The sequence below is a fragment of the Schistocerca nitens genome, chromosome 2 (genome assembly GCF_023898315.1).
Source record: "Schistocerca nitens isolate TAMUIC-IGC-003100 chromosome 2, iqSchNite1.1, whole genome shotgun sequence".
Taxonomy (NCBI): domain Eukaryota; kingdom Metazoa; phylum Arthropoda; class Insecta; order Orthoptera; family Acrididae; genus Schistocerca; species Schistocerca nitens.
In genome coordinates this window covers 373,145,993-373,160,481 of record NC_064615.1, presented here as the reverse complement: position 1 = coordinate 373,160,481, position 14,489 = coordinate 373,145,993, and the positions used below count along the sequence as shown (strand labels likewise).

The window sequence follows — 14,489 nt, the reverse complement described above, 5'->3', positions numbered from 1 at the left end:
GGCGAGCAGGTTTATGTACCGCATTTATAACTTTTTCAAATGTGAATCTGAAAGGGAAACTCCCATTCATGACAGTTTGAAGACCCAAGAACGAACTGCAGAAGTACTTGTCGGCAAGAGAACTGTACAAAGATTAGTAAACAAAAGTGTCAGAGCTGTAAGGCTCAGGAAAATTTCGTTTCTTGACGCCTGAAAAAGCTTCGAAATCGCAAGAAACTTGTAACATCATTGGATGGTTTTGATAAAGATATTTTAAAGCTCTCTATGTTTGAAACGTATATAATTAGGGGATAACGGACATCAGAAAAACTTGTTACAATTATACATGAGCAAATTGGCTTCAAAGGTAGCCCTTCGTAAGTGCAAACATTGGTTTCAAATATGTTAAGAAGAGAGTTTTTAATTGAAAGAAGGTGCAGCACGAACGACATTCCTTATGAAGATGCACGATACAAGAAAAGGAGGTAGTTCTACAGTGAATTGCCTAGATGAAACATGGGTGAATTAGAATCATTTCTTGACTACCTGCGGGGAAATGAGTGATGGTACTACATCTACATGAACGTGATTACTCTGCTATTCACAATAAAGTGCCTGGCAGAGGGTTCAATAACCATCTTCAAGCTGTCTCTCTACCGTTCCACTCTCGAACGGCACGCGGGGAAAACGAGTACTTAAATTTTTCTGTGCGAGCCCTGATTTCTCTTATTTTATCGTGATGATCGTTTCTCCCTATGTGGGTGGGTGCCAACAGAATGTTTCGGAGAAGAAAACTGATGATTGAAATTTCATGAGAAGATCCCGTCGCAACGAAAAACGCCTTTGTTTTAATGATGGCCACTCCAATTCACGTATCATGTCTGTGACACTATCTGCCCTATTTCGCGATAATACAAAACGAGCTGCCCTTATTTGCACTTTTCCGATATCATTCGCCAGTCCCACCTAATGTGGATCCCACACCGCACAGTAATACTCCAGAATAGGGCGGACAAGCGTGGTGTAAGCAGTCTCTTTAGTAGACCTGTTGCACCTTCTAAGCGTTCTGCCAGTGAATCGCAGTCTTTGGTTTGCTCTACCCACAATATTATCTATGTGATCGTTCCAATTTAGGTTATTTGTAATTGTAATTCCTAAGTATTTACTTGAATTTACAGCCTTCAGATTAGTGTGACTTATCGCGTAATCGAAATTTAGCTGATTTCTTTTAGTACTCATGTGAATAACTTCACACTTTTCCTTATTCAGGGTCAACTGCCGCTTTTCGCACCATACACATATCTTATCTAAATCATTTTGCAAGTCGTATTGATCATCTGACGACTTCACAAGACGGTAAATGACAGCATCATCTACAAACAATCTAAGACGGCTACTCTGCTATGCCATTAATATGGATCAGGAACAATTGGTGGTTTTAAAATTACCATAGGAAAAGGTTCTGGGATAATTATTTTGGATGCAGACTCTTCTTCTGGTTTCACTCCTGATTGTAACCTTATATTTAGGTGTAAGAAAAACAGCCGTGTCTACCATTCGGAAATGAACGCTATCACATTCAAGAAGTGGTTCATTGAATAATTCTTGCCATACCTTGCTACTAAGTCGGTCATTGCAATTACCATGCCAGTTACTATATTTCTTGGTTATAAGACTCGGTTTTAAAAATGTGTTTTTCAACATATCAGTTGGATACATAGTATTTGAGAACTTCATACCCTTTACTGATTAGAAGTTTGTGACCTATGAAGTGTTCAGACTATAATGTTCAACTCATTGCCAAGGAGAAGTTAAGCTTTTCCCAGCTTGTTGTATGTTCTAATTAATCTCGAAAATGCGGCCGGATAAATTCGTCAAAAACTCTAGTATTTCGACAAGTAAACCCATGTTGTTTTCAAGGCACGAATTGGAAAATGCGTTAAAATGAAAGGGAGGGTTACCTGTCGAGATATCGGTGGTTTTAGACGTTATCTGTCAGCATTCTCTCGAGTTATTCGCAGAAGATGGTTACTTGTTTGCTTGTTCAGTCGATTATAGATGCGGTCTCTCACTGAATGTCGAATAAGTTAGTTTACACTCATAATGCCTTTTGGCATCGAAAAATATGATAACATACTGAAAATTTTCACGCTAATCTTTTTCATTATACTTTGCTACGAGTAATTCTTGTTTAGGTACAGTGATTTACATTGAAATACAGTAAACACGCATTATACACATTTTTAAAAAACATGTGGGGTAGAAGCAGCTGTTAAACAAACATCATGATTTCGGTTTGAGCTTGAAGATAATATTATGTGTTACGTTTTTACTTATAATACAGTACAAAACGCAATAAGTACCAGTTATTGCAAACACTCTCGATGATCTTGTCGTTAGGACAGTCGTCATTTTGAGGAAAATTATACTTGATGTTTTCACAAAGCTGCGTCAGCTTTTCTTCGCTTCTGACGTCTCGTAGACAATAGCTGTGGAGCGTGGCGTAACGTCAAGACGTGATGCAAGATTTCTCTCATGAAGACCATTGATCAAATCGGTTTCAAAATGTATTATTCTCATTATAATGAATTTAAAATACGATCTACCAAAGGCAAATGAACCTGACTGTTGTCCTCAACAACACAGTCTGGCAATACGGACATTGTTTGCCCACTCTGCCGCCACGCATGAGCAGACTTCATCACCTCCGCGCTTCCCTATAGTTCCGCCTCCATGCGCGGAAGCGCCGTCCTACGTGAAGCCGGCTGTGGTAAACTCGTTCTGCTTGTTTACCGGGGCTATTTCGTTATTGCGCATCGAGTTGCGAGGCTCCTATCAGAGTATGTACGGAGTGTCAGTGTTAAGGAGATAATAGAAAAAATATTTCAAATAGTTAAAGTTTTCTTCAGTTTGCCGTCACAGATCGAGAACTTTTTTATATGTGTTTACTAATTGCGTCCATTACACCCACATAAGCATCCATTGAGAAAATTTCATTGCAGGTAACATAATTAAAACCCATGTAAAGATGATTACGATGGTTTGTGGTCATCGCTTGGCCTACATGAGGAGCAAAGTACAACTCATCATATATCATGCAGTTCACATGGATTCAATAAGCTTATGGAAATAGCGCACAACTAGCGAAAAAATGAATGTGCAAGATTGCACTCTGTCTTGGATACTGTTCACAGTAGAGCACAAGTTGGTAACTTTTTTTCTTCAAATGGCCATTCCTTTCACTCCAGGAATACTGACATTTCCTTTGACACCTCGCACTGACAGCTGCGAGTGAGACAGTCCCAAGAACAGTTTACTCTGACCTAAGAATCTTACACAGCAGATACATCTTCTAAAAGTTAAATAATGTCAGTATTTTAATTCTGTAGATGAAGAAAACTGGAAGCAAAGACAAGGAGACCGTAGTTTGTAACAGCGAAAAAAAAAATTGACTTCAGTCAATTGTGATTGTTAGGCGAAAACGTTTTCAGAGTAAGGTAGAAAGGAACTACACCGAACATTATGTTTCGCACATCAATCAAGTGTATTTAAAATGTCATGTCTGAAGCAAAGGCTTCATGCAATGATAACTCGTTCTCATCTAAAATGCACGGCCACTTTATGGTGCACTCCTATCATCGAAAAATAGGATAATTCGGATAGGTGTTTGGAAGTCATAATTAAGGATCTGCGTATATGTTTCTCTCATCGAAACCATTGCTTTTTTCCCGCTCTCATCACAGTTTAGTTTTGGATGACATTTAGGCTGACGCTTTCACAGTACAAATTACAAAAACTGGTTCTTAAGCAGTACATCCGTACGAAGTGCAACGGTACCAATGCGAAAATCCGCTCCTTAAAGGTGATTAATGCAAACATCTGTCACTAGACATAAACCTAGCTTTATAGCCTGTGCAAGTTATTTGATCACAGCAAGTGATCCAACTTCATTTTTTCACTACATTATAAATACACACTTCGAATTTATTGTTTAAAAGAAGTCGCGAGAGAAGAAAATAAGGAAGAAAAAATCATTGCCTGGTGCTTTCAGGGTATTCTGAGCATAAATCTTGCCGTAATTACAGTATGTCTCATATCACACATTTAAAATTACGCAAGGTACAAAAACGTGAATCGTGCACAAATAAATAGAAAATACAGATGAAACCGTAGAACGAAGCGAATGGGCATGATGGAAAGCAAAAGGCAGTTTAGGGCTTTAATGAGTTTCATGAGGCCTGCTTATCAGATGGTCATGCACGTTTGCCGGAAATCATTATTTTGCTCAGAGTGTATTTCTGGATGTGAACTGTGAGAAAACATACTGCTAGGGACAGATTGACTCTAGCCAGTCACATAGACACTTAGTGGAATTGCGTGGCTGATTATATAATTTCTTTACCTGTGATTGTCGATAGATAACTACTGTTGGTGGTACACATCTTGGTTACATGTCTATACTGGAATTGACTCTGTTTCATATCCAACTTAGACTCGAGATAACCAGTCACAATCTGCAGGATTTTTTATATTATATGTTATTTTTATTTTTATATTATTATTATTATTTTTTTTTTTTTTTTGTAAAAGAAAGCTATACGACGGATATCGGTAATCCTATGAGTCACCCTGGCAGTTAGCAACTGTTGGAATATAGCTCCCTAATCTAGAAAAGGGCTATCCTCATTCCAAGCACAGCTTTGTAAATACGTAATAAAAACTGATGTATGGCCTTTGTACTTACTGCATTAGAGCGACCGTTAAAGGAAAAATGTTAAACATCTTCTCCGTTTCTTCCTTTGGTGTACTATACACACTACAGGCTCCATTCGCAAAGCAAAGACAGACATTTTTAAAGAATGGAAAGTGTAATTGTGATTGTATCCTCCCGTCACGTTTCTGCATAGTCGTTATTTCCTCTTAAATACTTTTAAATTCATGAAAACAATCATTTGCAAACAGATAGATTTATACACTTTCTACAGAGTGTTTCCGTAAGAGTACGAAAAAATGTAACAGGACATTGAGAATACTGCACTGAACAATTTGGGTTAGGGGACGTGGGGTCGAGGCCAACTTAAGTAGATATGGAGGTAAACTTGTCTATCGCTTTGTCTAGCATTACTGTTTTCCAGCTTGTTTACAACTAACATGCGCACAAGTTTACACGTACTGCGCTGTTTATTTACATGTACATTCTTTGTCTCGTGTAAGGAGATTAGGAGGACGAGCCTGATTACTAGGAAGTCATGATGCAGGTTTTGCTTACTTTACTTGTCCATAAGGTGGCTCTGGTGTATCTATTTACATTGTCCCATGACAGAATGTGCTATGGATCAACGACAGATCCATTTATTACTCAGTGCTATTCAGTGACGCACAGTACAATACGGTGGAACAGTGGCGGTACAGTTTCGCAGAATTTGCTGACATGCACCTTGTTTATGGCGAAGTACGTTGCAATGCTCTCGGTGCTGAAACATTGTATAGGGAATGATTTCCTAATAGGCATCATCCGTCACGACGAGAATTCTCTCGACCGAAGAATGCAGGAGACTGGTTCATTAAATGTAAATGTCGTGTGACTAGGGCCTCCCGTCGGGTAGGCCGTTCGCCGGCTGCAAGTCTTTCGATTTGACGCCACTTCGGCGACTTGCGCGTCGATGGGGATGAAATGATGACTATTGGGCCACACAACACCCAGTCCCTGATCGGAGAAAAATCTCCGATCCAGCCGGGGATCAAACCCCGACCCTTAGGATTGACTTTCTGTCGCGCTGGCCGCTCGGCTACCGGGAGTGGACACTGGTTCATCGGAAAGAAGAATCGGGGAACCTGGCAACGTGATGACCACTCGCACACTCGATTTTGAAGAGGAGGTGCTGGAACGTGTCTCAGCGGTCTCCACGACAAGTATCAACCGTATTGTACGTGAAACAGGCGCTGCACATACGAACGATTGGCGAATACTCCAGGAACAAAAATTACACCCATATCACCAACAACGAATACATGCAACGCTTGTGACTGACTTTGCACCAGGGATCGCATTATGTCAGTGGATGCTGCAACAGTGGATTGATCGACCAGTTTTCCTTCAAATCGTGCTATTTACTAACAGGCCTTATTTCATCGTGAAGGTACTTCGAACAGCAGGAATAGCCATGTTTGGGCTGAGGAAAACCGTCACACTGTAGTAGAGTCACACCATCAAGTACGTTTTGCTGTGAATATTTGGCCGGCATTGTAGGCGACAATTTCATTGGGCCATGTCTTCTACCTGGCCGTCTAACTGGCCCCTGTTCTTGAGGTCCGTGCAAAGAGCTCTAACTGATCCTGAGTTGTTGGAGAACGTACCCTTGGCTGTTCGTGAGAGGATGTGGATATAACATGACGGTGTACCGCATCACCATAGTGTGGATGTTCGCAACCATCTCAATGCTATATTTCGTGGTCGCTGGATTGGGAGGGGAGGTTCGTCGATGTCATGCTTGCATTGAGGTTATGGCCGTCAGTTTCAGCAAAGGTACACATTTTGTAAGGTACAGATTATGGTATTTGCAGATAACTATAAGAACGTCAGTAAAAAAAGTACACAGTAACGTGATTTTATTCCTATTATCTCCTTAAGCTGGCTTCTCCGACCCCAGGTTCCCTGCCTCAAATTGTTCAGTCCTGTTAAACTTTTGCACGCTCTTATGGAGACACGCTGTATTTATGCAATGCACAATATACAGGGTGGTGCATTGATAGTAACCGGGCCAAATATCTCACGAAATAACCATCAAACGAAAAAACTACAAAGAACGAAACTCGTCTAGCTTGAAGGGGGAAACCAGATGGCGCCAAGGTTGGCCCGCTAGATGGCGCTGCCATAGGTCAAACGGATATCAACTGCGTTTTTTAAAAAATGAACCCCCATTTTTATTACATATTCCTGTAGTACGTAAAGAAATATGGATGTTTTAGTTGGACCACTTTTTTCGCTTTGTGATAGATGGCGCTGTAATAGTCACAAACGTAGAAGTACGTGGTATCATGTAACATTCCGCCAGTGCGGACGGTATGTGCTTCGTGATACATTACCCGTGTTAAAATGGACCGTTTACCAATTGCGGCAAAGGTGATACCGTGTTGAAGTATGGCTATTGTGATCAAAATGCCCAACGGGCGTGTGCTATGTATGCTGCTCGGTATCCTGGACGACATCATCCAAGTGTCCAGACCGTTCGCCGGATAGGTACGTTATTCAAGGAAACAGGAAGTGTTCAGCCGCATGTGAGACGTCAACCACGACCTGCAAGAAATGATGATGCCCAAGTAGGTGTTCTAGCTGCTGTCGCGGCTAATCCGCACATCAGTACGAGGTGCATTCAAGTTCTAAGGCCTCCGATTTTTTTTCTCCAGACTGGAAAGAGATAGAAACATGTGCATTGTTTTAAAATGAGGCCGCATTCATTGTCAATACGTCCCAGAGATGGCAGCACCGTACGGCAGATGGAATTTTACCGCCAGCGGCGAGAATGAGAACTGTTTTAAATACTTAAAATGGCGACGATTTCCTTACTCGAACAGCGTGCAATCATTCGTTTTCTGAATTTTCGTGGTGTGAAACCAACTGAAATTCATCGACAGTTGAAGGAGACATGTGGTGATGGAGTTATGGATGTGTCGAAAGTGCATTCGTGGGTGCGACAGTTTAATGAAGGCAGAACATCGTGTGACAACAAACCGAAACAACCTCGGGCTCGCACAGGGGATCGCCGAATGACTTGAACAGATCGCCTCCAGAGTTGGCATTTCTGTGGGTTCTGTGCACACAATCCTGCATGACGACCTGAAAATGCGAAAAGTATCATCCAGGTGGGTGCCACGAATGCTGACGGACGACCATATGGCTGCCCGTGTGGCATGTTGCCAAGCAATGTTGACGCGCAACGACAGCATGAATGGGACTTTCTTTTCGTCGGTTGTGACAATGGATGAGACGTGGATGCCATTTTTCAATCCAGAAACAAAGCGCCAGTCAGCTCAATGGAAGCACACAGATTCACCACCACCAAAAAAATTTCGGGTAACCGCCAGTGCTGAAAAAATGATGGTGTCCACGTTCTGGGACAGCGAGGGCGCAATCCTTACCCATTGCGTTCCAAAGGGCACTACGGTAACAGGTGCATTCTACGAAAATGATTTGAAGAACAAATTCCTTCCTGCACTGCAACAAAAACGTCCGGGAAGGGCTGCGCATGTGCTGTTTCACCAAGACAACACACCCGCAAATCGAGCTAACGTTACGCAACAGTTTCTTCGTGATAACAACTTTTAAGTAATTCCTCATGCTCCCTACTCACCTGACCTGGCTCCTAGTGACTTTTGGCTTTTTCCAATAATGAAAGACACTCTCCGTGGCCGCACATTCACCAGCCGTGCTGCTATTGCCTCAGCGATTTTCCAGTGGTCAAAACAGACTCCTAAAGAAGCCTTCGCCGCTGCCATGGAATCATGGCGTCAGCGTTGTGAAAAATGTGTACGTCTGCAGGGCGATTACGTCGAGAAGTACAGCCAGTTTCATCGCTTTCGGGTGAGTAGTTAATTAGGAAAAAAATCGGAGGCCTTAGAACTTGAACGCACCTCGTAGCAGACAAATTGCACGAGAATCGGGAATCTCAAAATCGTCGGTGTTGAGAATGTTACATCAACATCGATTGCACCAGTACCATATTTCTATGCACCAGAAATTGCATGGCGACGACTTTGAACGACGTGTACTGTTCTGCCACTGCGCACAAGAGAAATTATGGGACGATGACAGATTTTTTGTACGCGTTCTATTTAGCGACGAAGCGTCATTCACCAACATCGGTAGCGTAAACCGGCATAATATGCACTATTGGGCAACGGAAAATCCACGATGGCTGCGACAAGTGGAACATCAGCGACCTTGGCGGGTTAATGTATGGTGCGGCATTATGGGAGGAATGATAATTGTCCCCCATTTTATCGATGGAAATCTAAATGGTGCAATGTATGCTGATTTCCTACGTAATGTTCTACCGATGTTACTACAAGATGTTTCACTGCATGACAGAATGGCGATGTACTTCCTGTGGTGTCACCACCAGACACCACACTTGCTAGGTGGTAGCTTAAATCGGCCGCGGTCCATTAGTACATGTCGGACCCGCGTGTCGCCACTGTCAGGATCGCAGACCGAGCGCCACCACAAGGCAGGTCTCGAGAGACGTACTAGCACTCGCCCAGTTGTACGACGACATTGCTAGCGACTACACGTACGAAGCCTTTCTCTCATTTGCCGAGAGACAGTTAGAATAGCCTTCAGCTAAGTTAATGGTTACGACCTAGCAAGGCGCCATTTGTAACGTTGCATGTACCTCAAGATAGAGTCTCACTTGTATCATCCAGAATGCTGTATACCAAAGGACAATATAAAAGTTAAGTGTTCTAGTAGCTACGTTCTTTTCTTTATCACATTCATCACGTATCCTGTTCCAGACTTAACGCCAGACGGCGTGAGTTGACGCGTGCCCTTTCGGCTACTTCACTGTGGACTGGCTGCCTTAACAGTCCACTACACTTCCAACATGATGGATGTCCGGCACATAGCTCGCACGCAGTTGAAGCGGTATTGAATAGCATATCTCATGACATGTGGATTGGTCGTCGAAGCACCATACCGTGGCCCGCACGTTCACCGGATCTGACGTCACCGGATATCTTTCTGTGGGGAACCTTAAAGGATATTTGCTATTGTGATCCACCGGCAACGCCTGACAACATGCGTCAGCGCATTGTCAATGCATGTGCGAACATTACGGAAGGCGAACTACTCACTGTTGAGAGGAATGTCGTTACACATATTGCCAAATGCATTGAGGTTGACGGTCATCATTTTGAGCATTTATTGCATTAATGTGGTGTTTACAGGAAATCACGCTGTAACCGCATGCGTTCTCAGAAATGGTAAAGACACAAAGGTACATGTATCACATTGGAACAACCGAAATAAAATGTTCAAACGTACCTACGTTCTGTATTTTAATTTAAAAAACCTACCTGTTACCAAGTGTTCGTCTAAAATTGTGAGCCGTATATTTGTGACTATTACAGCGCCATTTATCACAAAGCGAAAAAAGTGGTCCAACTAAAACATTCGTATTTCTTTACATACTACACGAATATATATTAAAAATGGGGGTTCCTATTTTAAAAACGCAGTTGATATGCATTTGACCTATGGTAGCGCCATCTAGCGGGCCAACCATAGCGCCAACTGGTTTCCCCCTTCAAGCTAGACAAGTTTCGTTCTTTGTAGTTTTTTCGTTTGACGCTTATTTCGTGAGATATTTTGCCCGGTCACGATCAATGGACCACCCTGTATAATACAGCAATGTTTACACACAACCACTCGTTTCCAGAGCAATGCTCTCATCCTCTGGCTGTCTCTGTTGGTAGCATATTTGTCTCGCCTGCTGAATTGCAAACGCGTTAGTAAAGTGCTGGGATAGAAACAGACTATTGTCTTTGATGACGAATACAGAGTCAAAGAATAAAAATTTGTTTCATAATTTTGCAGTGGCAGGACTGTGCCGGCAACATATGAATGAGATGTGTTTTTGTGACACGAATACTGTTTCTCACCACCAAAATCACTTTAGATGCTTTCCAATGGCACATCAGATTTCTAGTATTGATTCACAACGAACATGATACTAGGTGATTCTTTCTGGTTCAAAGAAAGACGGGAAAACTGCACTCCAAGACATGGCCTCACACCACTTAGACGCCACACAAGGGGGTATCAAAGTATCCAGATACGTTTCGAGAGTAGTGTTGCAAACACCTGACACCACTTAGCGCATGGAACATCTGATAGGCGTCCTCTCAACAAACCATGGCGAGGCATCAGCGTATTCCACCCTGCAAAACTTATTGATTGACTCCTTGGTAGGGTGACTGTGACAAAGCGCTCGAGTTACATATTTTCAAGCAACATCAAAATCAGCTGTTGGCTACTTAATAGCAATGCGGGAAGCTAGCATCTCTACCCTATGACGAAAGTAGCAGAGCCGAAACTGCATTCTAATTTCCAGATGTACCATCCCACTCACTGTGGAGAACGCTAGTCGCTGAGTGATTACGTCTAATACCACCACAATGAGAGAAACTTAGAGGAAGGAAGTGCATGGTATAGCATAAAGAGGAATGCCCTTAGGCATTACGTAAACTATTCCAAAAAGTTAACAATGAACGTCCCTAAGTCCAATAAAGTTGATATTAAAATAATCGAAAACAGCTTTAGCCATAAAATTTGCGAGTAGGATACATTTCACAGCATTAATCGCGACTGCTATCCAGTAACACTGCAGCAACGGGATTAATCACAGCTGCCTTACCTTAGTTCCCTTCGAGCGTAAACACCTCTAATCAGCAGCAAGCAGCTGAGCAAACTGACGCGCAGATCGTACTTAATCGGCTGCTGCCTGCCGATGCCAGTTTCAGGGAAAGAGCCTTATCACCTGTTAGACATCGCCGAGATACCGGAGAACAGAGCATAAATTCCCAATGCAGCTACGCAATCTTACATAGCAATAATATAGCTTCCTTACCGACCTACTGAGTCTCGTGGTATTTTGACGTGTGAGACATCCCAGGCTGTGGTAACTGTGAGTAGTCTACACCTGCATCTACATTTCGCACCGAACGTGGTAGCGCAATGGATAACACTCTGGACTCCGAGACAGGAGGACGACGGTTCAAGCCCGCGTCTGGCCACCCTGATTTAGGTTTTCCATGAGTTCCCTAAATCGCTTAAGGCAAATGCCGAGATGGTTCCTTCGAAGAGGCATGGCTGCTTTTCTTCTCCATCCTTCCCTAATCCGAGCTTATGCTCCGATTCTAAAGACCACGATGTCGACGGAACGTTAAACACTAATTCCTCCTTCTCTATTACATTCGGCAAGTAACATACCCGTATGTATGCTGTAATATCTCTGATTCTGTCGTCGTGGTCGTTTCACGAGACGTACGTGAAAGGAAGTAATTAAAATCTCGTGTGAGTAATCTTAAAAAAGTACCTCTCGGTAATACACAGCGCCTTATAACACAAGAAACTAGTGCGTCATAATTCTTCAGTTAATTAATTCTGTAATTGTAAAGTAATTTCATATATATGTATGTACTTTATTAAATTTGTCAGTATTCACTACATAAAAACTGTAATATAATTATGAAAAACTATTGAAAATAATATTGTAAAACATTTGAAGTAAAAACTATGGCAAAGTAAGGAAGTTCGTATTGTATAGGATACAAAGAATCTGTTTCATAGTTGAGAGTAATATCGGTAGGGAAACGCTTGCACAGAGTCAATAGCAGAGAGAGGGAGTTGCTAGTCTACATCTACATCATACTCCGCAAGCCACCTAATGGTGTGTGGCGGAGGGTACTTTCGGCACCACTATCTGATCCCTCTAACCCTGTTCCACTCGCGAATAGTGCGTGGGAAGAATGATTGTCGGTAAGCCTCCGTACTGGCTCTAATTTCTCAAATTTTCTCCTCGTGGTCGATACGCGACATGTATGTGGGGGGGGGGGGGGGGCGGAAGTAATATGTTGTCCGACTCCTCCTGAAAAGTGCTGTCCCGAAATTTCAATAGTAAATCTCTCCGTGATGCACAACGCCTCTCTTGTAACGTCTGCCAGTGGAGTTTGTTCAGCATCTCCGTAACGCTCTCTCGTCAGCTAAACCATCCCGTGACTAAACGCGCCACTCTTCGTTGGATCTTCTCTATCTCCTCTATCAGTCCTATCTGACAGGGATCGCAGATAGATGAACAATACTCAAGAATAGCTACTTCTTTCGTGGATGAGTTACATTTCCTTAATCTGAGAGTCTGTTGTCTGCTTTCCCCACTATCTGTTTTATATGGACATTCCACTTAAGGTCGCTCTGAATTGTTAAGCCTAGATATTTTACGGCAGACGCTGTCTCCAGCTGTTTGTCATCAACAGTGTAGCTGTACAGTAGTGGATTTCTTTTCCTATGTATGCGCAATACATACTGTGGTGAAGAATGGACGCAAAGTGGCGATGCTCTAGGGCGCAATGGTGAATGTTTTCGAAATGGAGTCTGAAGCTTGGCAAGGCGTTGTGAAATGGTAAGCGAGCATTTTACGGCAGACACTGTCTCCAGCTGTTTGTCATCAACAGTGTAGCTGTACAGTAGTGGATTTCTTTTCCTATGTATGCGCAATACATACTGTGGTGAAGTATGGACGGGGCGCAATGATGAATGTTTTCGAAATGGAGTCTGAAGCATGGCAAGGCGTTGTGAAATGGTAAGCGAGCACATGTCTGGGCGCATCACGAAATGATTATGGAATATGAGTACTGAGTGGCCAAAATTATTAAAAGTTGCTCATTATTAAAGAAGAGTCTGTCGCTATGAATAGTCGTTACAAACTGTATTACGTCGCACCACAAAGGAGAATTGACCCAGTTGTCTTTCTAGTTACGTACACACCTTTCCGGTATCGTAGTTTCAGTACTTCGAACATTATGCTGTTGCTTAGTTGAACTATGAATATTGTGAGCGCTACTGATTATCCCAATTCATTAACCATCAGCATGGTCCTATCCTTTAGTCATTAGTCCATTAAGTGAATGAGATAAAGTTATTAACTGGTAAGAAAATTAATCTTCATACATTTGCCGTTAACTTGAATCAAAAACTTCACGAAACCAGATTCATTAATATTTAGTGTTCTTTGTGCATTGTAGTGCTCCTACTGCATCCAATCAGTAACTAAGTAAAGAGAGCGAAAAGTGAAAGTAACGTCAATACAAGTAAAATAAAGGGTATCTGATACGTTTACTAAAGTGACTTTTATAATTTTTATTGTGCCTTTACAAGTATTTCGTATGTCTCTGACTTTCGTAACATTAGCATTGTGAAACTGGTTGTTGCAAATTAATGAAGGCTTTATGAACTTTTCTGAAGTAACATTTATCGCTATCCAAAGATAGGACGTTTTAGTTATGTAGACAGCGTGTCAGCGTCCTAGTTATAGTATTATGAAAATTATAATGCTTATTAGTTAAAATATAAATATTGTGAGTGCTACTGATTATCCCAATCCATTAACGATAAGTAGGGTCTTATCCTTTCGTCGTTATCACTGAGAGAATCATAAGTGAATGAAACAGTTCATGAAACTAGGCAATGCTTACGTTGGCGTCTCGCTAGGCGAAAATGGAATCGACTTACAAGGCTACAAAGCGTCCTATGCGGACCGGCCCATCGTCTTATCGCCTACAGAGAAGTGTTAATGAGTCTTGTAGGACAGCAGAGGAGCTGTTTGCTTGTGGAACTGATGCCGCGTGCTCGACACAGTGTTACATGGTCGGAAACTTGGTGACACCATTTAGAGTATATGTTTGCAGTGTCACCTGAAAGTAAGGTGGAGTTGCAAGATTTGTCATGAGTCTAA

General features: G+C 42.2%; 1 protein-coding gene across 1 annotated transcript in view; it reads right to left on the bottom strand.

Moving 5' to 3' along the window:
- LOC126236200 (uncharacterized) overlaps positions 1–11,434 on the bottom strand; it is a 72,956-nt gene extending 61,522 nt beyond the window's left edge. The window contains exon 1 of the mRNA XM_049945311.1: positions 11,394–11,434. The gene's annotated coding sequence lies outside the window, so the exon portion shown is untranslated. The remainder of the gene's footprint in view (positions 1–11,393) is intronic.
- Positions 11,435–14,489: the final 3,055 nt, after the last annotated feature.